The sequence below is a fragment of the Herpailurus yagouaroundi genome, unplaced genomic scaffold (genome assembly GCF_014898765.1).
Source record: "Herpailurus yagouaroundi ecotype Mexico unplaced genomic scaffold, PumYag 187, whole genome shotgun sequence".
Classification (NCBI taxonomy): Eukaryota; Metazoa; Chordata; class Mammalia; order Carnivora; family Felidae; genus Herpailurus; species Herpailurus yagouaroundi.
The window spans coordinates 27,490,659-27,516,516 of record NW_024412418.1 but is presented as its reverse complement, the minus strand read 5'-3'; the positions used below and the strand labels follow the sequence as shown (position 1 = coordinate 27,516,516).

The 25,858-nt window shown below is 37.1% G+C and overlaps 1 pseudogene; it reads right to left on the bottom strand.

The window, feature by feature from the left end:
- LOC121043746 (transcription initiation factor TFIID subunit 10-like) overlaps window positions 1–23,924 on the bottom strand; it is a 33,751-nt pseudogene extending 9,827 nt beyond the window's left edge.
- Between the last annotated feature and the right edge of the window lie 1,934 nt (window positions 23,925–25,858).

Here is a 25,858-nt window from a genome sequence, read left to right as displayed (position 1 = left end):
ATATGGAATAAGAATAGTTATAAGCAAAAGTCCAGCCAATGAGGTTTTTAGAACTCTTATTCATAAGAATATAGAGAGTGATTCTTCCTTGTGGAAACTTGATTTCATTCCATCTCTCCTATAAGTCTACCTTTGTCTAACTGTTTCCTTAGAGTAATAGTCTCTAATAGTTGTGACCGCATAAATGCCTTTCAAGTTATAGCACAGGGTGGTTTTACTAAATTGTTTTACCTCAACACTTAGTGGTTTTACCTCAGTACTTAGAGGTCACTTGTTTTGTGTGTTTCTTTATCACCTATTCTCTGATACTAAAGTGAAGGGCACACATTTTAGTTTTTGTGGTTGTTGTTATATCAGTATTTCACTTCTAGCTATAGTGTAAATTCTCTGAATTAGATAGTGTAAATTATCAAGCTACCTCCTCCAGACCTGCAAAAATGTGGCTAAACAGTATGAAATTTTATTTCTTCTTTATGTAACCACCCAGAAGTGACTGGTTGAGGGCCAAGGGAGAAGTTCTGCCATATTTTTCATCCAATGACACCTAAACTTCCTCTGGTCATCACCATTTTCTAGTCACTATAAAGGAACAGAAAGTACAGAACAATGGTTTGGGCTTTAAAGAGTGATTGGTAACCCACTGAATCTACTAAAAGTGTAATTTTGACTTATCACATCTGATCTCGGTAATTGGAACTAAGAGCCCCTTAGAGAGAGCTGGCCAGTTATCATCAGCCAAGGTGGAAAAAGTATGCCTGTCACAAAGTAATCTTGAGCCTAGGTCAAGATGAATCTAATATAATAAATTATAAACAGGTTGGTAATGAAATAGGAAGCAGCAGCATGAGCTGATAGCTGAGTCATATAATTAGAAATTCTTGAAATAAAAATCTATTAATTCTTATTATTGAGGTCTTGAGAACCTGCAAAATTTCTACAACCAGCTAACAGACTTAAACCATGCCTTAAATTCTGTTCTTCCATTTTTATGAAAATACATTAAAATTTATCTAACATCTGCTTACTCCTTTTCTTCCCTCTACTGGGATCAAGAAAGTTCTTATGCCATATCATGTGCTGAACCTTTGCAAAAAACTCAAGTCAATTAATTTTTGAAGCAAAAATGACATTTAATTCAAGATAAAAACTATCATATCCATTATGTTGGCCAAACTAACTTTCAAGGAGAGCTTAAAACTATGGAGATTCTGTCAGTGCAGTGACCCAAATTACTTTTTGCCACTCATTGCCTCATCAGTGCAATTTAATTGATTCAACAAGGTCATAACTGGGCATATAGGCAAAGCTATAGAATTTCTTCCCAATATACAAGTTGATGTCAACTTCCAACCAACATGTTTTTATTACCAGAATTGTTATGCTATGATTATTTTTCAATATGTCATAAATTACTTACAGCTATGCTCATATTGACAAAGTTCTTATCTACTGACACCAATTATTTCCCCTTTAATCTTGTCAGATGGCTGCTGTTCAGTATAAGGTGTCCTTAATTAACAACTAACTGTAATTAAAAGTATAATGAAAATATATTACATTGTCAAGACTCTGTTCATCTTGATGTTATACAAGGACAATAGGACTGTTTCTATGAGAATGTAATGCTCAAATATTTAGCCCTCAAAATTTTCTCAGTGCATTTCAAGGATTAGCATTTTGAAATAATTGTTTTAAAATTGCAATAAGTACTAACTCCACTAAAAATAATATATATGACAACAGCTGTTTATGAAATCGTTCTCAGAAGTAGCTGTTTATTTTTTGTGTGGAAGAAAAATGGAAAAATTAAGAAATAATTTATTCTTAGTAAGAATCAAAGCTTGAAGCCATCTCTTATTTATTTAGGCCAATTATCCAATTATATTCTTGATATTAGGTCAAATTAAGCCATAACAATTAATAGTAGTGCAATTCATCAAAAACACATTAATATTTTTACTTAGACTACATCTTTGAGTATATTCATTCTGTCTTGGCAGTGTATTGAGGTTTTCTATTGACACAGGATTTGAAGTATTTGCTTCTTTGTTATTTGCTTTGAAGAAAGAAATGAAATGTAAAAATCTAAACAAGAAACGTTTTCAAACAGTATTGAGAGAAAATAGGATCAGAACTTTTTCTTTTGATTTTTTAAAAATTGGCCTTCCTTGGGGCGCCTGGGTGGCTCAGTCGGTTAAGCATCTGACTTCGGCTCAGGTCATGATCTCACAGTCTGTGGGTTCAAGCCCCCGGTCAGTCTTTGTGCTGAAAGCTGAGAGCCTGGAGCCTGCTTTGGATTCTGTGTCTCCCCCTTTCTCTCTGCCCCTCCCCTGCTCGCTCTGTCTCTGTTTCTCTCTCTCTCAAAAATAAATAAACATTAAAAAAAAACACCACCACTTAAAATTGGCCTTCCTCTATATTATGTAATTTCTCATCTAATATCCTCTTACATTTTAGCATTTTACTATATACTTACTAAGTACCTGAGGGCTTATGATATATTTTGCACACAAATATGCACTAATTTTTTGTGAATAAACGATATGGCGATCTGACACATGTTTCAGAGACACTCTGTGAAGTAACAAAGGAAGACGCATAATTACTTGATCAGAAATAAAATTAAGGGTCTCTGACTAATGATGAAATCACAACCATTAAGACAATTAAATATTACAAAGTCAGTGTAATTTTATTTTTTCTCTACAGTGTCAATACCCTACATCCAGTGACTACCAGAAACATAATTATTTGGCTGAACTATTTGCGTTTATTACTCATCTCAACAGAGGAAAGAAAAAAAAAGACCAGGGTTATATTGTGATTTATTATAAAACAGATATATTTGGTCTTCATATCCCATTCCTGCACAGAGTTCCTAAAACCTTTGGAATTTCTTAAGTGAAAAGAATGATAGAGGTGTCTTGATATTTGTAACAAACCCCTTTCAACCACATCTGAGTTTAATGTTAATGAGGTGACTTTTGGATCTATCTAAGGATGGGGTTGGTTTGCCATGGGAACCAACCTATGTTTGGAAGGTTGGTAGTTTCAGTTCCATCCTTCTGACCTCCTGGGAGAGAAGATGGGTTAGAGGTTGAATGGATCAACAACAGCCAATGATTTAATCAGTCATGGCTATGTAATGAAGCCTTCATAAAACCCCAGAAAGATGGGGTTTGGAAAGCTTGCAGGTTGATAAACACACGGAGATTTGAGGATACTAGTGTATTAGGAGAGGTCGTGGAATCTCTGCCCTTTTCACATACCTTACCGTATGCATCTTTCATCTGGCTGTTTCGAAGTAACTCACTTATACGATCAACCTGTAATCTGGTAAGTAAAATGTTTCCCTGCATTCTGTGAGATGCTCTAGCAAATTAACCAAATGTAAGGTGGGAGTCATTGGATAGTCCAATCTACAGTTAGTTGTTCAGAAGCACAGGTGACAACGTGGACACACAAATTGGCTTCTGAAGCGTGGGGTTGGGGGGTGCAGTCTTGTAGGGCTGAGCCTTTAGCCTGTGAAATCTAATGCTATGTGCCAGGTAGGTTGTGTCAGAGAGTGAAATTGCAGGACATCCAGCTGCTGTTGGAGAACTGCTTGCTGGTATGAGGAAAGAACCAACACGTTGTAATTGGAATCAGAAACATTAGACAGCCTGATGGGAATGAGAAGAAGGACTTAGTACCTCTGATTTTCTTTCTCAAACTTTCTTTCTTTTTTGCACAGTACATCAATTTGAATCCCAAATTTTTTGCAAGAATTACTGAAAAATGACAGGATAGTTTTTTACTCCTGGAGTTGCTAAATTTTGAGAATGTGTTTCAGGAATGCTTAGCAGGTATTTAACTTTTCTATGGAGAGATAGCCTACCTGTTACAGAAGCTGACAAAGAGGAAAGACAAAGAAACCCTGCATGAATCCAGAAGGTATCTCTTGACCTCCTGCATCTAAATATCCTTGAATGTTTTCAAGCTTGAGGTCCATATAATGAAAGCCAGGAAATTCCCTTTACTCCTAAAGTTGGGTTGACTTGGGGTAATTTGCTGCAACTGAAAGATCCCTGTCAAGTTAAAGAGGCTGAAACCAGTGATTAAAGAGGCAAGAGAATGGCAGGGTTTTCCTTTAATAATGCAAATCAAACCTGCACTAAGGGCTCCTTTAGGGGAAGATTTATTTTCTATTCAGATCCTGTAGCACAAAATATAGTACCTCCCAGATATTTTATCCACTGCTGTTCTATTATGTTTTTCTTCAAAGTACTTCTATTCTGATGTCTTGCCATCTGATCCCCACCTCTCATTTAGGTGAGGTAGACCCTACCTCTAATAGATGCCCTGCAGTTTTCCTTTATATCGATAATTTCTTTTTTTCTGTCATATTTTTCATAGATGTATTTATTGCTCAAAAACTTCCGGAAGCAGTTAAATGGCTTGAGTTGGTTGCTGAGAAGTCAATCCTGTCCTCTCAATTTATTCAGGAGCATTTCTAAAGGCACTGCTCATTTTCAAGTGTTCATAAATTCCAGGCTGCTCATAGGCCATATTGCATAATTTTGACTAAGCCTATTTATCACCTGATGTGAATGTTCACTTGCTCCCAAACAGATCTTTAGATTGCATGGTTACAAAGAAAAACTAGAGCTAGTCATTAGTTACAGAGGTAAAAACAGATTTTATTCAGGACTATTGCGATAGGGGAAAAGAGACCTCATATAGAATTGGGTTCAATCCAAATATAACATGGGCAAGTCAGAATTTATGGCTAAGAAGCAGGGTAGGGTCAGTGGATGGAAAACTACTAAGAGGAAACATTAAGGTTAAGGAGGACATTGGCTAAAGCAATATAACAGGATTCTTACTGAGGACAAGACGGGGTAATCAGGTGTCACCTGGGGGATTGGGGAGGATGACTACCCCAATCAGATATTGAGGGTGATCAGATATTGAGTGTGGGAGGTTCTGGTTAAACTGAATTAGTAGGTTTTTTGCTGAAGCTGGATTTTACAAGGAAGTGCACAGATGTGCCTAAGAGAAGGATCCTAAAATCTGGATGAGAAACAAATCTTTGTCAAAAGAGTTCAATGTTCTTGGAACTCTAGACTGCAGAGAGGGGAAATCAGAAATCTTAGAAATGCAAATCAGCTCCTTGAAATGGCATACTCTGTGCATCCCGCCATCTTCTCCCCTGCCCAGTCTATAAAATGCCTGATATTGTTTCTTAACTTTGTAGGTATTTGATCAACGTGGTTAATTTTATACATCCAAGCAGCACCTACATGATTTGGAGATTTGATATTCCATGCTTATTTTCTATAAACAGATAAATAGTCTCCTCTTGGACAACATTAGTAATTGTCCTAACGTTCATACAGAATTTTCCAGTTTTCAAGGCATGTTACCATACATTGTTTCATTATTTTTTTTCTTCACGTAAACCTCACCTATACACAGCCACAGGGGTGCAGTGAGGGTAATGACTTGTGTGAAGCCTTGGGAAAGTGAGTAGTAGAAAGAAGCAATGCCTGGAAACTGGTATGTCAGGTCAAGTGCTCTTTGCACTTTGCTCTGCTGCTTCTGGATTTTTCAATAGGATGCTGTTTGCTTTTGCATTAAAATAAATGCTTCATCACTTATTTAGGAGTAATACTTAAAAAGATTTTGGCTTTCAAACTTGCGGGGTAAGAGATTCTTTTTAAAAAATTCTTTTAAGTTGTATTTTAGAGAGTGAAGTAGTGTGTCTGAGCAGGGCAAGAGGGGTAGACGGAAAGATAGAGAGATCGAGAGCGAAAACGAGAGCGAGAGAGAGCGAGAGAGAGAGAGAGAGAGAGAATCCTAAACAGGCTCCACTCCCAGTAGCGGAGCCCAACTTGGGGCTTGAGTCCACGACCCTTGGATCATGACCTGAGCCAAACAGGCTCCCCAAAAGATTTTATAATGAATCCTTCTGCACACATTTCTCTTCTTTTCAAATGTAAATCAATTTTAGGGAATCCAAATTTCCAGCTTCTTTGATCATTTCTTTATTTTATGCTAATTATCATATAATGCTAAAAAGGCAATTCATCTCCGAAAAGTACAGATATTTATTATGTTTGAATCAAAACATAGAGACTGCGTTCAATGGGATTTTCAGCCACTCACCTGTCTATCTTGGCTGACACACTGAAGATTGTTTTTCCCCTTTGGAAATAACAGCTTATGTATCAGTTCCTCTGCAATCTTTGCTTTATGATTCTTAATTCTTTTCATAATATTTTTGTTTTTGTTGTTCAAGAAGAAAGTTGACTCGGTGCTGATAAAGATGGTATAAAATAGAAACAGTGTTTCTATTTTAACTCAGTGTTTAAGTAGAAACATAGCTTACAGGAAATTTTCTATTGCCGCAATCCCTCCTGTCCTTCTGTGAGCCTCTTCCTTGCATAAAATGTTGCACACATACAGATTTGAGCTGCAGGTGAGGGGACAAATGATCAATCTCAGTAATCCTGAAGGATAGTAGAATATGCTACCCTAAACAGGCCACTTTGGCTTATTATTTTGAGCCATAGGCATTTGAAAAACAGCAAATTCAGGGAAAAGTTTTCTGGACTTCCCATGGCTGCCTAAATAAAGGTCCCACAAAAGGAACTCAGTTGTTATAGAGCCTCTCCACTACAGTTTCATCACTAGGGAAGATTGAGTCTTATCACAGGAAAGGAAACTAGAAGTGTCGACACCCCATCCAGACACTTTGTCACAGACTATTATACTTTCCATCTATTCTTCTAAGGGTCTATTTATCTTTTCTAAAAATCATTTGCTCTCCCCAGGAAGCCTACATTTCCTTCCTCTTTTCCTATTAAGATGATATTTAATCCAGAATTGTAAGCCACTTTGGAGAGTTGCTCATTTTTTACGGTCTCCCATGTGCATAGGAATTCAGAAAAGTATATGGAAAATTCTTTTTTTTCTCCTCTACAATAGAGATCAGCTCTCTGAAAGTACGTACCTTGAGGATTCTACCCACCCCTACCAACTTCAATTACTTTAATGCCTTTTCTAAAGAGCCTTTATTATAGGAAAATGTTATAACACTTAAAACCTGTCAGAATGGCTAAAATCAACAACGCAAGAAACACCAGGTGTTGGTGAGGATGTGGAGAAAAAGGAACCCTTATGCACTGTTTGGGAATGCAAACGGGTGCAGCTACTGTGGAAAACATTATGGAGGTTTCTCAGAAAGTTAAAAATAGACTACCTTACCATTCAGCAATTGCAGTACTGGGTATTTAACCCAAAGAACACAAAAACACTAATTCATAGAGATACATGCCTTCCTATGTTTACTTCAGCCTTATTTACAATAGCTAAGATATGGAAGCAACCCAAGTGTCCATCACTTGATGAATGGATAAAGAAGATACATATATCACATCTTCACACATATATGTGTGTGTGTGTATACATATACATACAATGGAATATTATTCAGCCATAATAAATGAATGAAATATTGCCATTTGAAGAGACGTGGATGGAGCTAGAGCATATAATGTTAAGTGAAATAAGCCAGACAGAGAAAGACAAATACCATACGATTTCACTCATATGTGGAAACAAAACAATTGCTCATGGGGGAAAAGTGAGAGACAGAGATAGTCATAGCAAGAAATAGATTCTTAACTATAAAGAACAGTCTGATGGTTACCAGAGAGGAGGTGGGTGAGGGGATGGGTTAAATAGGTGATGCGGATTAAGGAGTGAACTTGTGATGAGCACCGGGTGATGTATGGAATTGTTGAATCATTATTTTGTACACCGGAAACTAATATAACACTCTATGTTAACTAACTGGAATTAAAATAAAAGCTTAAAGTAAAAATAAATAAATAAATAAATAAATAAATAAATAAATAAAATACCTCAGAGAGCTCCAAAAAGATTAAAAAATCAGAATATAAAACTGGATGTAAGTTATGATCGTAACTTTCCAAATACATATATGGCAGAAAACTATAATAATTATAGCTCTCTGTTAATGATAATAATTTTATGTCAGTGTTATGAATATTAGATTTTTTTTTGTTTTCTTTTTCTTTTTTTTATGATTCTGTCAAATTAGTTATTCATTAATTAATGATTCTGAGGTATTAAGTCTGGGTGACCCACAGCTTAACATGGTAGAGCCCTTAATATAGACAGTTCATTTTTCAGACCGTGATTTTTTCTTTTGGCAAGTAAATAGCTTTGATCGAGTCACTTAGTTGTATATGTACTATAGCTACTATATATTAACATACTTAAACTATACTTAATTTATATATTAGTGTATCTATTATTTATTAAGGTCTCAACAAATTAGATTACATTAATGACTAAGAGATGTCCCCACCCTTTAAAGTGTTTGAAGTTTAGTGAGAAAGATAGAGAAGAAAGCAGACGATTGAAATATAGGACATTAAATGATACAAAAGGCCGAATCTGAAATGTGATAGGAACAGAAAAAAAAGGGGGGGGGCAGTGTTTTCAACTTACAAATGTCAGAGAATGATTTGGGTAGAAAATTACTAAGAAGTCAAGGTGCATATCAGTTATTTGAGATTGGAGAGTGAGGGGTGCTTCAGGCATAGAGAACAGAATAGGTTGGTGAGATCCTGGCATGTTTAGGTGACTAGAAGTGAGTAAGCATTATCTGGAGCTAGGATTTCAGGGTGATATGCCAGAAGACGAAAACAGGCAACAAAGATGCTTAGACTTCATTTTGATAGCAGTGGTAGACTCTGTTTGAGATGTACATCACCAATTAGAGTTTGAAATGTCAATGTCGGGGCGCCTGGGTGGCGCAGTCCGTTAGGCGTCCGACTTCAGCCAGGTCACGATCTCGCGGTCTGTGAGTTCGAGCCCCGCGTCGGGCTCTGGGCTGATGGCTCAGAGCCTGGAGCCTGTTTCTGATTCTGTGTCTCCCTCTCTCTCTGCCCCTCGCCCGTTCATGCTCTGTCTCTCTCTGTCCCAAAAATAAATAAACGTTGAAAAAAAAAATTAAAAAAAAAAAAGAAATGTCAATGTCCTGCAAAGTTTGAACATATTTAAGGAATATTATGTTCAAGCTGAAGTTCTCCTATTTCAGGGCAGAGGCCAAACAGAATGTTAATACCTATTTCAGTGTGACGATGGAATAAAATCTTAAATCATCACAAGTTCCCATGTTACACCTTCATAGCTTAAAAAATGAGGATGAACTTTAGATCTGGGCACTGTTTTGTTCAGTTGTACTACTTTGTTCAAATATCAGCATCTCCCATGAATTGGGTACAGGGGACAAAGTTATTTAATCTTCCAGAGCCTCAGTTTCCTTGTTTTCTAGATGGGAATTAATTCCAACCAGAGGGGAGTTAACAGATTACAGGTGACATCTTATACAAAGTTAAACTAAAAGGGTGCCTAAGAAGAAGACATTCAAAAAGTACTCTTCCTATTCTTACCTCCGAGATTTCTAAGAACACACATGAAAATGACTCCAACAGGTCAAAAGCAAAACATTCTTTTAGATGTAGCCAACTCCACTTGGCAGTTGCTGGGTACTATTTTCTAAACAAGGAGTCTGTCCTCTAGCTCTTAAAAATATGCAAATGATCCCTTTGAAATTCCCTACACTGCATATGAACTCAGCAATGCAACACCTTACTTGGCACACATTTTCTCATGATATGTCTTGTAAAGTGCAATATTTTAACTTCTACTTCACCAGTTGTTACACTATTACTTTCTATAATATCCTATTAAGTGTCCCTTCTAAAGAGATTATAATCACCAGGCCCTGAATGTTCAACCCTGCTGAGCAATTCATCACCCTACTCCACTTTTCTTCCCACGTCAACATCCACAATAGTCTCTGTGCCTCTATTATTTAGAAAACTATGAAACCCTGTATCAGTACACAAACAGCTGTTTCTCAGGACATTTTTCAGCTTATTCAAGCACTTGCCATAACTGAAATCATGCATAATTACAATTCTAACTGCCTACATATACGTACAAAGACCAATCTTTGCTTTACTTTCTGACAAAGGCCTCAGTTGGTACAACACAGGTCAATAACTTAATTATACCATCGTGACATTGAAACAGAGAGGCCAAACATTTTTCAAGTTTATTGCCATTGGTCTTACAATGAAGGAAGGGATATTCATATGAATTACAAAGCATGTTTTTATGTCTCTTTTTTTTGTATTTGCATTCAACTTCACATACTTCAAATACAATAAGATTGTGTGGAAGTGACTTAAAATGTTTTCCGGTTTATTTTCATCCTAGAATCTCAGTATATAAAAATGGGAAAAGTGGGTTAAGACCAAAGTCACAGCACCTTCTTATCTTGAGTACAAATTTTTGAAAGAGTCTTTATTTTTCTTGTAATAAGCTTCAGGAATTTCACCAAATTCTCAATTTAGAAAACATTCAAAATATTTTTGCAGTAGTTATTTTTTACAGGAGTACCTCTGTAATCATGATAACCACTTTTTTCTTCATTTTGTTTTTTATAACGACTATTTTTAAGACTTCTTGGAGGAGGCAGTTCCATGTGTTGTTAGTGAGAGTGAAATCTGGTCTAATATTTTTCTTGAACTCTTTAACATTGTTATTAAAATTTATATAAATACATATATGCCCTCTCTTTATAATTTCTTATACTTTATCCTAATAAAAGTATCAAAGATGTAAATAAAACTTCAGTCAAAATGCTACTCAATGCAACATTCTTATAATAATAAAAAGAAGCAAATTAGTCTTACATCATACAAAAAAAAAAAAACACCTCAAAATGAATTAAGGATCTAAATATAAGACTTGAAACCACACAAATCCTAGAAGGAAGCACAGGCAACTAATTTCTCTGACACTGGTTGTGGCAACATTCTTCTAGACATGTCTCCTGAGGCAAGGGAAATAAAAAAAAAGCAAATAAATCATTGGAACTTTATCAAATTAAAAAGCTTCTGCAAAGCAAAGGTAACAACCAACAAAACTAACAGGCAACATACTGAATGGGAGAAGATATTTGTAAATGACATATCTGATAAAGAGTTAGTTAGTGTCCAAGATATATAAAGAACTGATACAACTCAAGACCCCAGAAACAAATAATCCAATTGAAAAATGGACAGAAGACACGAGCAGATTTTTCTCCAAAGAAGACATACAGGTGGCCAACAGACACATGAAGAGATGCTCAACATCACTCATCACCAGGGAAATGCAAATCAAAAACACAATGAGATATCCCTTCACACTTGTCAGAATGGCTAAAATCAACAACACAAAAAACAAGTATTGGCAAGGATGTGGAGAAAAAGAAACCCTTGTGTACTGTTGGTGGGAATCCAAACTTATGCAGCCATTGTGGAAGACAGTGTGGAGGTTCCTTAAAAAATTAAAAATAGAACTACCCTATGATCTAGTACTTCCACTACTGGATATTTACCCAATGAATACAAGAACACTAATTCTGAGGGATATATGCACCCCTACATTTATTGCAGCATCATTTACAATAGCCTAACTATGGAGCAGCCCAAGTGTCCATTGATACATGAATGGATAAAGATTTCTCTGATCCATTTTAAGAGTTGTTCACACTCGATTCCTTTTCTCCCACCTCTCTGGAACTCACTTCCATTTAGATTTCATCCCTATAGTTTTTCTGAACTAACCCTTGTCAAAGTCAGCAATGACCTCCAAATCACTAACAGCAGTGGTCATTTCTTCATTCTAATCTAATTTTGACTTGTCGACATTTTTTAATATATTTGATTGTCTCCTCCTTGAAATACCACATTCACTTGAGTTTCAGAAATTAATACCTTGCCTCTAATTAAAGGAGAGTTTTATGGGTCAGTCATTGGAGCTTTTTTCTCTTCTCTCTACCTTCATACTCTAAACTGGGACTATCTAGCAAAAATGTCAAACCAGCCACAGTTCAGTGTCCTGATCTCTTGGTTTGTGAGTTTGAGCCCCACATCAGGCTCGCTGCTGTCAGTGCAGAGCTCACTTTGAATCATCTGTTGGCGCCCCCGCCCCGGGCCGGGGTGACAGGTTTTCTCAAAAAAAATGTTTTTTTAATAAAATTGTATAAAAAGTAAAAATAGGCAATTTTAATTTTAAAATATATTTTATTTAAGACAACATATTAAAACATGATTGAAAGTACAATCAATATAAAATCATTAGTGAGGTATTTTAGATTATTATTTCACACAATATCTTCAAAATCTATGGTATTTTATGCCTACCGTACATCTCAATTCAGATGACTCATGTTTCTAATGTTCAAAAGTCCTTTGTGGCTAAGTCTACCATATTGGTCCATGTGGGTGTAGATAATCTCATTTATGGCTTTAAATACCATCCCTCTGGGCTGAGTGCTGTCAAATTAACATAAATGGAACCACTTCCCTGAAATCTTCTTCCCTTAAAAGCTTATTTGATATCTCTACTTGGTGTCAAATAGTTACATCAATATGTGTGTGTGTGTGTGTGTGTGCATGTACTATATATATATTTATATGTATGAATATATATACATACATATATAAGCATTTAATATAATGATTTAATGATTACCTACTATAAAAGTGTGTGTGTGTGTGTGTGTGTGTGTGTGTGTGTGTGTGTGTGTATACAGACAGTTAACCTTGTTAGAACTGGAACTACTTCTATAATGTGCATAGAGTCTGATCATTTATGTCCATTACTACGCTCTATTATTTCCCTGCCACTAGGTCCAAGTAGGAGTCGCTATTTTTCATGGTGCTTGCACTGTTCCTTTTCTACAGTGAAGTTTTTTTTCTCTTTCTCCAGAATTCTATAAAAAAGTAGAAAATAAAAGACAAATTCATACGGTGGTGTAATTTAATGTTTGCACCTAATTGAACTTACCATTTTCGTTTTCTGCCTGGTCTCTGTAGGCATTTGTGCTTATAACACTAGATGTAGACCGTAAGACATGACACACAGAAGGAGGCTTAACATATCTTAACCAGCATCTGTCCTATTTATCACATTAAAGATGTGGGTGATGTTTGTTGGCATTGCTATGTCTGTAAATCATTAAATAAAATAATGACAACCTTTCCTTTTGAACTCCATAGTTGAATTCTTTTTACAATTGAATCTAATAGTATAAGCAACATTTAGGAGAATTTAGACAAACATACTTGAACTATGTTACCCACCACAGTAGTTTCAAACTTAATGCTATGTTTTTGATTCCTAAAAGAGCACTTGTGACATACAATGTGGAGTAATTACGTGTAGTTGAATATTTTATTTCTATGAATGAAAAGAGTATTTGCAATGTGTTATTTGTGCTGAGGTACTTATCTGTAATAAACTGAAACCCTTGCTCTCACCTTGCTATTTTGTTATATAATACATAAAAACTAAATTAATAACCATGAAGACAACAAAAGATGAGTTTTAAAATAATCAAAGGGGTTCATATTCATGTGTGTTTTTTTTTATTATTTATTTAAAGAGAGAGCGCATACATGGGGGAGGAGCAGAAAGAAGGAGAGAGAGAAAGAACTCAAGTAGGATCTGCACTGTCAGTGCCGAGCCTGATGCAGGGCTCGAACCCACGAAACATAAGATCATGACCTGAGCCCAAATCAAGAGTCAGATGCTTAACTGACTGAGACACCTAGATGTCCCTCATGTTTGTTTTTTTAAATGTCATAATTACAGACAAATTTCTATTTATATTAAACATAGATGTAGATATGGGTGCAAAACTAATCAAATAAACCATGGAATCGTCAATGCATTTGTAGACAAATCAAGTTTTCTTTTTGAAAGTACTGATTTAAATTAGATGAGACCCAGTATCCTCCGGTTAAATATATCAGAGCAAAGGGATTTCCATCTGCATTGCCATCACTGAAATAATCAAAAGGAAACCAAGTAAATAAATTTCAAAAACAGGCAAAATGTGAAAACACCACTCATTAAAAACAAACAAACAAACAAACAAAAAAAAACATTTGAAGTAGTCATAACACCTAACCACTAATTGGAAAGAATAGCTGTTGTAAACTGTGAAACTTGAAACAAGTCAAGGGGTGATGATAAAGTAGATGAGGCAGATTCTCAGACTTGACTAGAGGTACCTTTCCCTCTGGATTATAATGTGAAGGTTTGTTCTTCTGGGATTCAATAGAGAAGCAGAAGAGCTCAGGTGTGAGTGTGGGAAACCTCTCATTTAGTAAGTTCTGTTTTATCCTCTGATAGCTTATTAAATATTCTGTTAAGTGTTCGGTACCAAAGGAGGGTTTATATCTCAGCCCACGGAGAGAAAGTCTTGTAATTTTCATCGTAAATCCATTTTTCAGCGTCAAGGATAAGAGTAAATGCTTCCATTAGAAAGTTATTTTCTTAATCACTTCTCCTGTTTCTCCTTAGTATTATGGTTAATTAAAGTAATTTGTTGGGTTACGGTTACAAAAAAGATAAGAAAGTATGAAGATAATTATGTGCCACCTGAGTTTAACTATTATGCCAGTGAAGATTGCTGCAGTCCTTATGTTAAACTTTTAAAATGAAATCTTGTGTAATAATTACATAGTCCTTGTTAAAGTTACATTATATTGGAATAAAATATAATAAGCATAATGTTTGGGTTTTTTTCAACCAAGAGTCAAGGACTTGTATTATCAAAATAATTATGAAAAAAGCATTTAATCCGACAAGTAAATATATTTGTAGTGTTGTCTACATATGCTATGCTATCACACAGGAGAAGGAAGGGGACATCTTCCAGAAGGAATGCTCGTTAAACCTTACGATGTCCGTATTTCACCTGAAGGGATGAGTAAGACATGATGACTATTTGGTATCGTTGAATAAGTAGTTCAGAGAAGAAATCAGCAATATGCATTCATTAGTTATTTCAGCAAACATTTAATAAGCATCTACCATCAGTCCAGCCCTGGCCTGCATCCTAATGGCAGAGAACAGACAAAGACTTATTCTAGAGGGATAAAAGATGGTAAGTATGGAAACAAAAACAGATACATCAATTTTAGGTTCTCTGAAGATAAAGGAAGGAAGAAATGAGAAAATGAGGGCTGGCTGCTATTTTCTGAAGGGGTAAGGAAGCCTCTCTGAGAGTCACAATCAAGCAGATACCTCAATGGAACAGGCTGCTTATCATTGACATACTTGATGATTCAGTTTGAATGCTGAGATTGTGTGAAATTTGTCCAGGTTATCAGTATATGAGTTTAGATATTTTGTATTCTCCATAAAAAGAGTACTTTGTACCACCATCAACACAACTGTAAAGATATGTATTGGCATTGTTTCTGGTAATATAAAAGCAATAGGAAGGGCTCTTAGGGGTACAATAACGCCATTATTAATTGCCTTCATACACTCATGAGAAATTTCGTTAATGAGTATTAATGGTTAAAGAGATGCCATCCTCTTAAAATCCATGTAACAGAATCACATGTGAAACATGAACTAATTCTCTTAACTTTATTGTAACTCAATTTTCTTATTTGTGTAAAGACTTTTTACTGTCAAATTTCTTCTTTGAATAGTGTATGGGCTTGAACTGACAGATTGCTGGGCTCTTGAGCTCCTTTGAAATGCAGATTGTTTTGAGGTTCTTGGGCACACAGGGCTCTGTAATTATGCCACAACAACAGGGAACCTCTAGCTCAAGAAAGACCTTGAACAGCTGCGGTGACCGTGTACAAACGTTTTCTCAGTTTCCAAAACAAACAGAAACACACACTGTTCAATGGCCTTTATTAGCAGACTATTCTCTAATTTCGTCTCATAACAATCTGCCAGTGTTTTCTTTAAAATTGCTTTCTAAAAGAAAAAATATATATTACTTAGCCATTTTAATTCAAGTGAGGCTAATGCTTGGCACTCCATCAAGACTGCTATTTGAGTCCACTTTTTCCCCTGCGAGACTATTAACTACTCATTATAAAGACCATGATAAAAACAAATATATAAATACTAAACCTTAATATGTACAAGTAGATTACATGTACATATACCATATGTACATGTAGAGTCACTTTGAATTTATCCTTTTTCATATCAACTCTGAAGGAATCAGAATTTGTACATAAAATCTCATTGGTCTGGTCCACTGAATCTTACGTAAAGAAATGGCTCATTAATTCTAGGAGACAGTCCTACAGAATGATTAGAGCCAGGGGCCCTGGAACCTGGGTTCAGACCCTGACTCTGCCACTCATGAGGTGTTTGGCTGTGGACTGGTTACTTTGCATTTCTGAACTTCTGATTCCTTATCTATAAACTGTGAATGTTAAGAGCACCAGCTTCATAGTGATGCTGAAGTGATAAATACATCTGGCTTTAAGAGCTTCCCCTGGATCCTGGTAAGAGCTCAGTGCACGTGCCTTCCTCCTGTTTGTGCTCTTTGAAGTCGGGGTGACTATACTGAGCACAAGTACAGAGTGTATCCACACCCCTCAAAGTAAAAGTGATCCTTTGCTATTTGATTAGAGAAGAAATCATCAAATAGTTCTAGCAATTAGGAACATGTATGAGTGACAGAGACAGAAAGCCTGACTACATTGAAGCCATATACTGCTTTCTCAGCTAACCAGGCCTCGGGAGATGTGCTGTTACTTGTCTAGGTTCATTTGCACTGTGGTGTTATCAGAGAACCTGGCTTGTAGCCTAATGATTGCAACATAGCTGCTACAGATGGATACACCAAGAAAGTCCTCAAGGCAGAAGGGGTATGGGAGTGAAGGCAATCTCTTCTGTTCTTGCTCTTTTATCAGGAAATCAACAGATTTCCCACAATTTACCATCTGAATTTTGTTGATGACTTACTGTTATTCTCTGTGTCATATGGCAATTCTCCGCGGTAAGGGCTACTGAAATAGCAAGCTGGGACCTTGCAATCTCCAACAAATTTTAGGTTATATTAATAGGAATGGAGGTGAGAAATACAGGTTGGGTAATATTTTAGTGTGTGCCATAATAGCCATCCAGGGAAAAATCAGAATTAAGTTAGACTTCCATATACTTATTTTATGGTTTGGTATTTATTGTTTTAATATTGAATTGCCTACTGGAGAGTGATACTATAAACTTTTCATTGCTTAATTCCTCTGAAGTTTTAATATAGCAGTAGTACAAGATTTTATTTTGTAGCTGAAATGTTTTCATGTGCTTTTGTTTGTTCGTTTATTTTCCTGAAAACCATCAGCAGTTGGGCAAGGTGTCCCTAGAGTTCACTCAGTTCATTCATCGCGCTTCAGCTATACTGGCTTTCTATTTCTCAAATAGGCCAAGTTCGGCCCTACTTCATGGTTTTCCCACTTGTTCTTCCTTCAGGTTTGGAAAGCGCTCTTCCAGCCCAAACCTACACCTATCACCACCATCTGCCCACCTCTGATTCCTAACCTAGGTTTGGTTCAAATGTCTCTTTCTCAGAGGCTCCTTCTCTGATCTGACGCCCCTTCTAATCAGCCTCTATCTCACTAATCCTATCTTATTTTATTCATTCTCTTGTTTTAATTTTCTTTCTTTAAAACTGTCTTATTTTTTATGCACTTACTTAATTTTCTGACTCTTCCAAATTTACAGTAAGTTCCTCCAACTGAGGGACATTTGTCTGATTCATCACTACAGTCCTCAACCTAAAACTGTACTTAGCACACAGTAGCAATTTAATAGATACTTGTAAGATAAATGAAAGAATTCTTAACACAGGGTTGTTCATTAAAGCAAGAGGAGTGATTTAAATATTAAACACTGAAATGTTTGATTACAGCAAGAGAAAAATGGGTCAATCTCTCCATTCCAACAATTGGAATGTACTTGAGAATACGTCTTCTTACACCTAACAGAACCTGCATGGACATGGTAACAGCTCTCACTTAAATTATACCATGGCTAAAAAACCTCCTTTTATTGACACAGACTTCCATTACCCCTGGTCAAATCTTGCTGGCTTTGGCATCATTGCCTTTGTCTATGTCTGTCCTGAGGCATCAAATATTTATTTAAACATGCAATTCTATCCAATTAAAAGATGGGCAAAATATCTGAACAGAAGTCTCACTAGAGAAGATAAACAGATGGCAAATAAGCATATGAAAAGATGCTTAATGTCATATGTCATTAGGAAATTGCAAATTCAACCAACAGTGAGATACCACTACATGCCTGTTAGAATGGCAAAATTCCAAAACACTGGCAACACCAAATGCTGGTGAGGATGTGAGGCAACAAGAGCTGTTGTACGTTACTGACAGAAACGCAAAATGGCACATTTTGTAACCCAGTTTTGCAGAATTTCTGGCAAAACGTAGTATCATTTTGCCATGTGACCTAGCAATCATGTTCCATGATATTTAACCATATGAGTTGAAAACTTATTACTCAAAAACATGAATATCAGCCTGCAGAGCAGCTTCATTCATAATTGCCAAAACTGGGAAGCAATCAAGATGCTCGTCAGTAAGTTAATGGACGAACAAACTTGGCACATCGATGCAATGGAATATTATTCAGCAATAAAAAACTGAGCCATCAAGCTCCCACAAGACATGAGAAAACTTAAGTGCATATTGTTAAGTGAAAGAGGCCAATCTGATGATGCTACATGGTGTATGATTCCAACTATTTGACATTCTAGAAAAGGCAAAACTACGGAGACACTAAAAAGATATGTAGATGCCCAGAATTTGAAGGGAAGAGAATAGACGACCTATACGATGTTAAACATAAAGAATGAACCTTAATTTAAACTATGGATCTTAATGAATAATAATGCATTAGTACTCACCAATATTAACAGATGTACTACAATAATGCAAGATGTTAATAATAGAGGAAACCAGAGGAAGGGTGTTGGGGAACATGGGAATACTTTGCCTATTCTGTATTTTTCTATAAACCTAAAATTACTCAAAATAACCCAACTAACATCTATTTTTAAATAATGCTCACAGAGTAATATTTAAATACAGAGCACCTGTCTCTAGTGTCTTTGTATTAACAACTTGTAACATGAAAACTGGAAACAGTGATTGATTGGCTTGGCCATACCTATCCACAGAAGAATTGATTTATTATCTTTCTCCCTTAGATTAGTTGAATAACCAAAGGCCAAAAATGTTACCAAACCCCATTTAATTCTGGACCGAGATTCAATGTTTTTCAAAGTTCTGTTTTGAATGGCTTTTATAAGTGTTAACTAAACAAAATGTCAGACTTCTCAAAGATCAGCATGTCTTGGGAAATTTTAATAAAAAATAATTGTAATAATAATTGACTGTATTTTGACTAACAAGTAGATATTTCATTTTCTTCCTCAAAAAAAAGGACAATTTTGGCTTTGAGGAAAAAATAAAATTCTCCGGTACAGTAAAAATGTGCACAGATTGAAATATGTCATTCCGTTATCCATGAAATAGAGAATAAATGTCTTGCTTACTTACTAGAAAAACAAATTTCAACCCTAGAAGAACACTAAAATTAAGATACTTTAATACCTCTTAATGCTTCTGGATTATATGGAACAATGTAGTGTAGCTCATGTTCACATAAACATGGAGAATATTTCCTGTGGGCTTTTGATTTTTGGACACAATCCAGGATGAATCAAGGCTTGAAAGTTCAAGTACATTAAAAATGAAAAAAATATTAATTGATGTAATAGTCATCAGAGTTACCGGAAAGTTGTCATCTTCTATTAATCTTAATAATCACAATACTATGTAGCTTTATCACTGTTAACCAGTAGAGTAGTTTCACAATGGTTTTTCTTTCTTTTATTTATCTTTCCTAACAAATATCTATTGTGCAATAAAGGTTAGAGATCATGAAACTGCCGTGTCATTTACAAAGCCTGAGTGATTCATTGATTGCTGGTCTCTTGACTCACCCTTATAACTATCTAAAAGGTTATCTTCTCCTTGATGAAAGTCTTCCAGCAGGCAAGGCGATAGAATGTATCGATGAAATGTCTAAAGGCAAAAAAAAAAAAAAAAATGCAATTGCAATCACTGTGAAATTCTAATTGGGAATCTGTTTTAAGACTTCATAGTTGAGAGACAGTTCCATTTGTTTTCTCCCGCTTGTAAGCCAGTGTCTTAAAGCCAGCTGATGCTGGGGGAAGCTGCAATAACTTATCCTAAATTTCTTTCCTAGCAATCTGATGGCACAATCTAAAAACTAGAGGTTCTTTTCTGATAGTCTCAACCTTAACTGAAACCCGACTCTTGCCAGGACCACATGCGTTTCCAGCTTTCTTTTTTAGAGGATAATGAAAAGTGCTGCATACGTGAGGTCTGCTACTGAGCCTTTAATAAAATTTATCTCATGCAACAAGATAATAACCCTCTGAAGTAGGCATTACTGCCCTGTTGTATAGTTGAAGAACCAGAGACTCAAGAACTTACATATCCTATTCAATGTTTCAAAACTACAATATGGCAACAATTGATTTCTAAGTCCCTGATTCTACACTATACATCCCTGTTCCCCCTCCTGGTGTACTGCATAGACTCCTCTGACACGCATCTGTGGTTATCACTGTCAGCTCTCTTATGTGCAAAGCTCTACCTCTGAGTTATCACCATGCAGTCACGGTGGGTCTCCAATGCTTGTAACTATCTCCATGATTGTAGTCAGCTTCCATTCCTAGCCACCTCAACTGTGGCTGCAAATGTCACTTTCCCTTTAATTCCTCAAACCCTCCACCAAACAAGTATCTATCATCAGGCACATGCCTGCTCTCTCTCTCTCTCTCTCTCTCTCACACACACACTCACACACACACATACACACACACACACACACACACGACTTTGCATCCTACTTTACAGAGTAAAATTCAGGTTTTCTGGCAAAAGATTTCTCAGCATGCTGTCCCTCCCTTAACCCTTTTTTGAACCTGTATTCATCATCAAACCTGTCCTTTCTGACCTAGCAAAACAGACATCCTCAATCTTCCTGTCCAAAGCTAATCTATACCTGGGCTCCTGAGTCCACCGCTCAGGAACTGGCTCAACATTTTCTTCTCTTTCATGATTTCATATACATATATCTTTTGGAGTTTCTACTAAATCTATGTATATGTAAATTTTAGGAATGATTTTTGCCTCCAAGTAACAGAAAACACTTCTACATATGGCTTAAGAAAATAGGGGTGACTTTTTTCACATAGTAGGAAATCTAGAACTAGAAAGTTACTGTCATTGGTTTAAAAGCTTAGCAATATCAGGACAATGTATTCTTTTTTTTTAATTTTTTTTTTAACATTTATTTATTTTTGAGACAGAGAGAGACAGAGCATGAACGGGGGGAGGGCCAGAGACAGAGGGAGACACAGAATCTGAAGCAGGCTCCAGGCTCTGAGCTGTCAGCCCAGAGCCCAATGCGGGGCTCGAACTCATGGACCGTGAGATCGTGACCTGAGCGAAGTCGGACGCTCAACCGACTGAGCCACCCAGGGGCCCCAGGACAACGTATTCTTAATTCTCTCCTCTGTATCCTGTCATGTAAATATGCTGCCATTGTTTCGTACATTACACCCTTTTAGAAAGATCTCCAAAAGGTTTCCACTCTGATCTTATTGGCTGGAATTCATCAGCCAAACTGGTTGCACAAAGCTACCCCAAATGCTTTAGAGAACGGGAAGGGCAGGCATGCAATTTTTAAGGCTAAAGAGTGAAGGCAGGAGAGAAAGAAAGGAATTGGGAAAAGGTACTGTTTTAGTGAACCAACGCTGTCAAAGCACGTGTGCGTACTTTAGTGTCTTGTATCTTCGAAACAGGAGAGTTATGCAAAAGAAAACTGTGATAGATCCAGATTCTTGATTAGTGTCCCTGTGTTCAGCTTGTGTCTTGTTCCTCCTCTGTCGTACCTGGACTGCTTCAGGTCTGACCCTCTGCAGGAATTTGTTGGCAGTTCCCTCATTTCTGGATCCATCTCCTTGAACACTTGGAGCTGTGACCACTTCTGCCCAGACACAGGAGTCACCTCTTCTGTTCATTCGCTTCTGTCTGAAAACACACGACGGAGCAACCTTGTGTGCTCAGTCCTTTTGACTTTGCTTTGACGTTATTAGTTTTTTCCGTATTTTATTTCTGTGTTGCCGTTTTGGGACTGTAACTGGAGAGACATTGAAAACTGTGTCAAATCTGCCTTCTTTAACTGTGAGCTTTATCTTATTATGTTGAGTGATTATTTGTATGTCTGTATTGGCTCCTAGGTTCTGAATTATGGAGGCAGGGTCATTTATTTACTTTGTTTTAGTTCTTAGTGTGCTGCACAGTTCTTAAGTACTCGATTATTGATGAATGTGAATATAAATTAATTAATTAATCACTAAATGCTCAGAAGGATTTGAAATCCAAATACCAGACTTGGAGTACAGGATTGCCCCTTTACACCTGCCTGAAGCAGCAAAGTTTTATTTCACATCTCAGATCTTCAGTTTCTCAATATTTAAATTAAAAATGATACTAAATGCACCATGTACTTCATTCATATTCTATCTTAAAATAAAACCAAATAACAGAGAAAGATGCTTGTTGAATTACAAAATGTAAGCAGGTATTGTTTGACACATTTTTCTTTTGAAAGTCTTTATGTCGAATCTGACAAAATGATTAATTAATCTAAAATTATTAATTGAAATTCATCAACAATTTAGTGAATATTTACTATGTACCAATCACTATTCTTGGCACAAGAAATATGGTGACCACTAGATCAGTTCCTGTTCACATGAAGCATACTTCCTGGTGGGTGAAACAAGGTAGGTGTATTCATTTTCCATTTGCTGCTGTAACAACTTACCACGGGCTTACTGTTTAAAACAACAAGACTTAAGGGGCGCCTGGGTGGCGCAGTCGGTTAAGCGTCCGACTTCAGCCAGGTCACGATCTCGCGGTCAGGGAGTTCGAGCCCCACGTCGGGCTCTGGGCTGATGGCTCAGAGCCTGGAGCCTGTTTCCGATTCTGTGTCTCCCTCTCTCTCTGCCCCTCCCCCGTTCATGCTCTGTCTCTCTCTGTCCCAAAAATAAATAAACGTTGAAAAAAAAAAACAAAAAAAAAACAACAAGACTTAATTATCTTACATGGCCAAAGCCTGACAGGTTTCACAGATTAAAGTCGGGATGTAGGCTGGGCTGTTCTCTTTTCTGGAGTCTATAGAAGAGAATTGGTTTTTCCTTTCTGCTAACCACTCCCTGCTTTTTAAAAACACATTGATAGTAAGAATCCTGGGAATTCTTTCCCATGCACCATTAGGATGCATTGGAAACTGATGAAAAATACAATACACTAGCATTGCCAAGAGTTTTTTTCAAAACCATTTATATTCTCTCTCTCTCTTTAATTTTTTTAAACGTTTATTTATTTTTAAGACAGAGAGAGACAGAGCATGAACGGGGGAGGGTCAGAGAGAGAGGGAGACACAGAATCTGAAACAGGCTCCAGGCTCTGAGCCATCAGCACAGAGCCCGACACGGGGCTTGAACTCACGAACCGCGAGATCATGACCTGAGCCGAAGTCGGACGCTTAACCGACTGAGCCACCCAGGCGCCCCTCTCTCTTTAACTTCTAACTGAAATCTCCTTATTTTAAAAGAATTACATACAAAATCAGTTTACTAAAATTCCTTCAGGGCTAAGTCAAGTAAGGTACATTTATTTCTACTACCAACCCAAGAAGGTGATTATTATTTCTATTTCCTCTTAACATATGAGAAAACTCATAAGTGTTCAAAAAACTGTAACTTACCCAAGAGATGCTACCAGCTGGAGGTTGGCCAGGATCTGGACGAAGGGCTGAGCAGCCGTTGGTACCAGCCTTGTGGTACACATTAGGCAGGCACACCCACCTGCCTGAAGTCTGTGGGCCTTTTCCATGGCATTGAAAAAGAGGTCACATGTTTAGGAAGAGTAGAAGAAATACCAATTTATAAACCACACCAGGTACAAGTTACATTTCTAAAAAAAACTTTCTCTTGGATAATTTGATGAAGACTAAGACCAGGGGTGCCTGGGTGGTTTAGTCGGTGAAGTGTCTGACTCTTCACTTTGGCTCAGGTCATGATCTCCCAGTTTCATGAGTTCAAGTCCCGTGTTGGGCTCTGCGCTGGCAGTGTGGAGCCTGCTTAGGATTCTCTCTCTCTCCCGCTCTCTCTGCCCCTTCCCCACTTGCACTGTCTCCGTCTCTGTCTCTCTCAAATAAATAAATAAATAAATAAACACTTAAAAAAAAGTGTGGCACAATGTGAAAGATCAGATAAGGGGAAGAGCTGGGAAGGCAGATACCACACCACTCTATTGTGCGATACATCTGTGCAAACAATGGGAATTGTAAAATGTTTTCAGAAAGTAAAGCCTTAAAAAATGTCACAGGCCCAAAAAAGAACAAAAGAAAGAGAATACTGGAGCATAAAGCATTCAAGCCCAAGAATCGTTTTGACAAATGGCCTGGAGAATCCCAAACCTCAGTGGCTTTTGATTTGATTGCTGGATACAGAGCAGAATCTGTGTTGCAAAGATTCATATGGGATAAACTTTAGAAATGGTTTAAAAAAATTCTCAAATCTCAGTGGAGAAAACCGAGTCAGAGAATAATGGGGCTGCTCGGTGAACCACAAACGCCCATGGGCTATGAGGCTCAGTGGGAAAGGAAAGATTTATTCCTCACTTGAAATGCAATGTGAGGCCATTGCAAGGATACAGATTTTGGAATCAGACAGACTCCGCTCAAATCCAGACAGTTGTTCTGTGTAATGGTTCTCTCTCTGAGTATCACTGTTTATGTGCCTGAAACAGGAATTAAGATCAAATGCATTTAATGGTCACACATGGTCTTGTATACTAAATCTCAACACATGAAGCCTACTTATTCGTTCATTTGTGGATCATTCCCCGAGTGCCGGAGAACTTTGATAAGGAATGATCAGTCTTGGGGATAAACAAACAAGTAAAAAGGCAATGTATTACAGTACACAGTGATACACGCTTTAGGATGAGACTATGGCATGCTGGGAACACACAGGAGTATCACCCTGAATGCCTGGGGCGTAAATAAAGGCACCTAGGAAGGGCAATATCTCCTTAGATGCCAGCGATGCATAATGGCAGTTCGCGTGAGGAGACTGGAACATATTATGAGACTAGAGAAAGAATTAGGGTGCTGCAACAGCCCAGGAGGGTCTATCTCCAGCAATGGGAACCGGAAAATAAGAAATGTAGAGATCTGAAAGAAACGACCCGGTTAGGAAGCTCATCCCTTTTCTTTCCCTCCTCTGTAAAGTTCAAGCCAGGTTAGGAGCAACCCATATCTCGTTTTCTCTTTCATCCTTTTTTCTACTTACACAGTTAGGAAAAGGCAAATATCAAATATTTATCAAGACACCGACCAATCAGAACAGTAGTTGTCTTGGCAATGGGGCAGGATTCTAGGGGAAAGGAGTAAGAGGAAGCAGTGGAGAGGTTTAACTCAAATGAAAACATAATATTTAATAGCTGGCATGTCCATGTCATTGTACCATCTGAATTTGAGCCCTGGATCAGGTTAAACAACTGAGAAATAAGGTTGTCATCACTGACATTGATTTTTTATGTTGCATTTACTTTGTAGTAGGTTAACATCCTCCTCTATATAACCCGTGCACGTGCACGTGCACACACACCTCAGAACACTTTATATCCCAGCTCTGAACAACTGGGTCAGATGTTGAAACAAAGCACGTTATTTAATTTCACGGAATTAACTGATCTAAAGGTCGGTGATTCTGGCACCGTTTAAGACTGTGCCATCAGTCTCAAATGACCCACAATTCAGA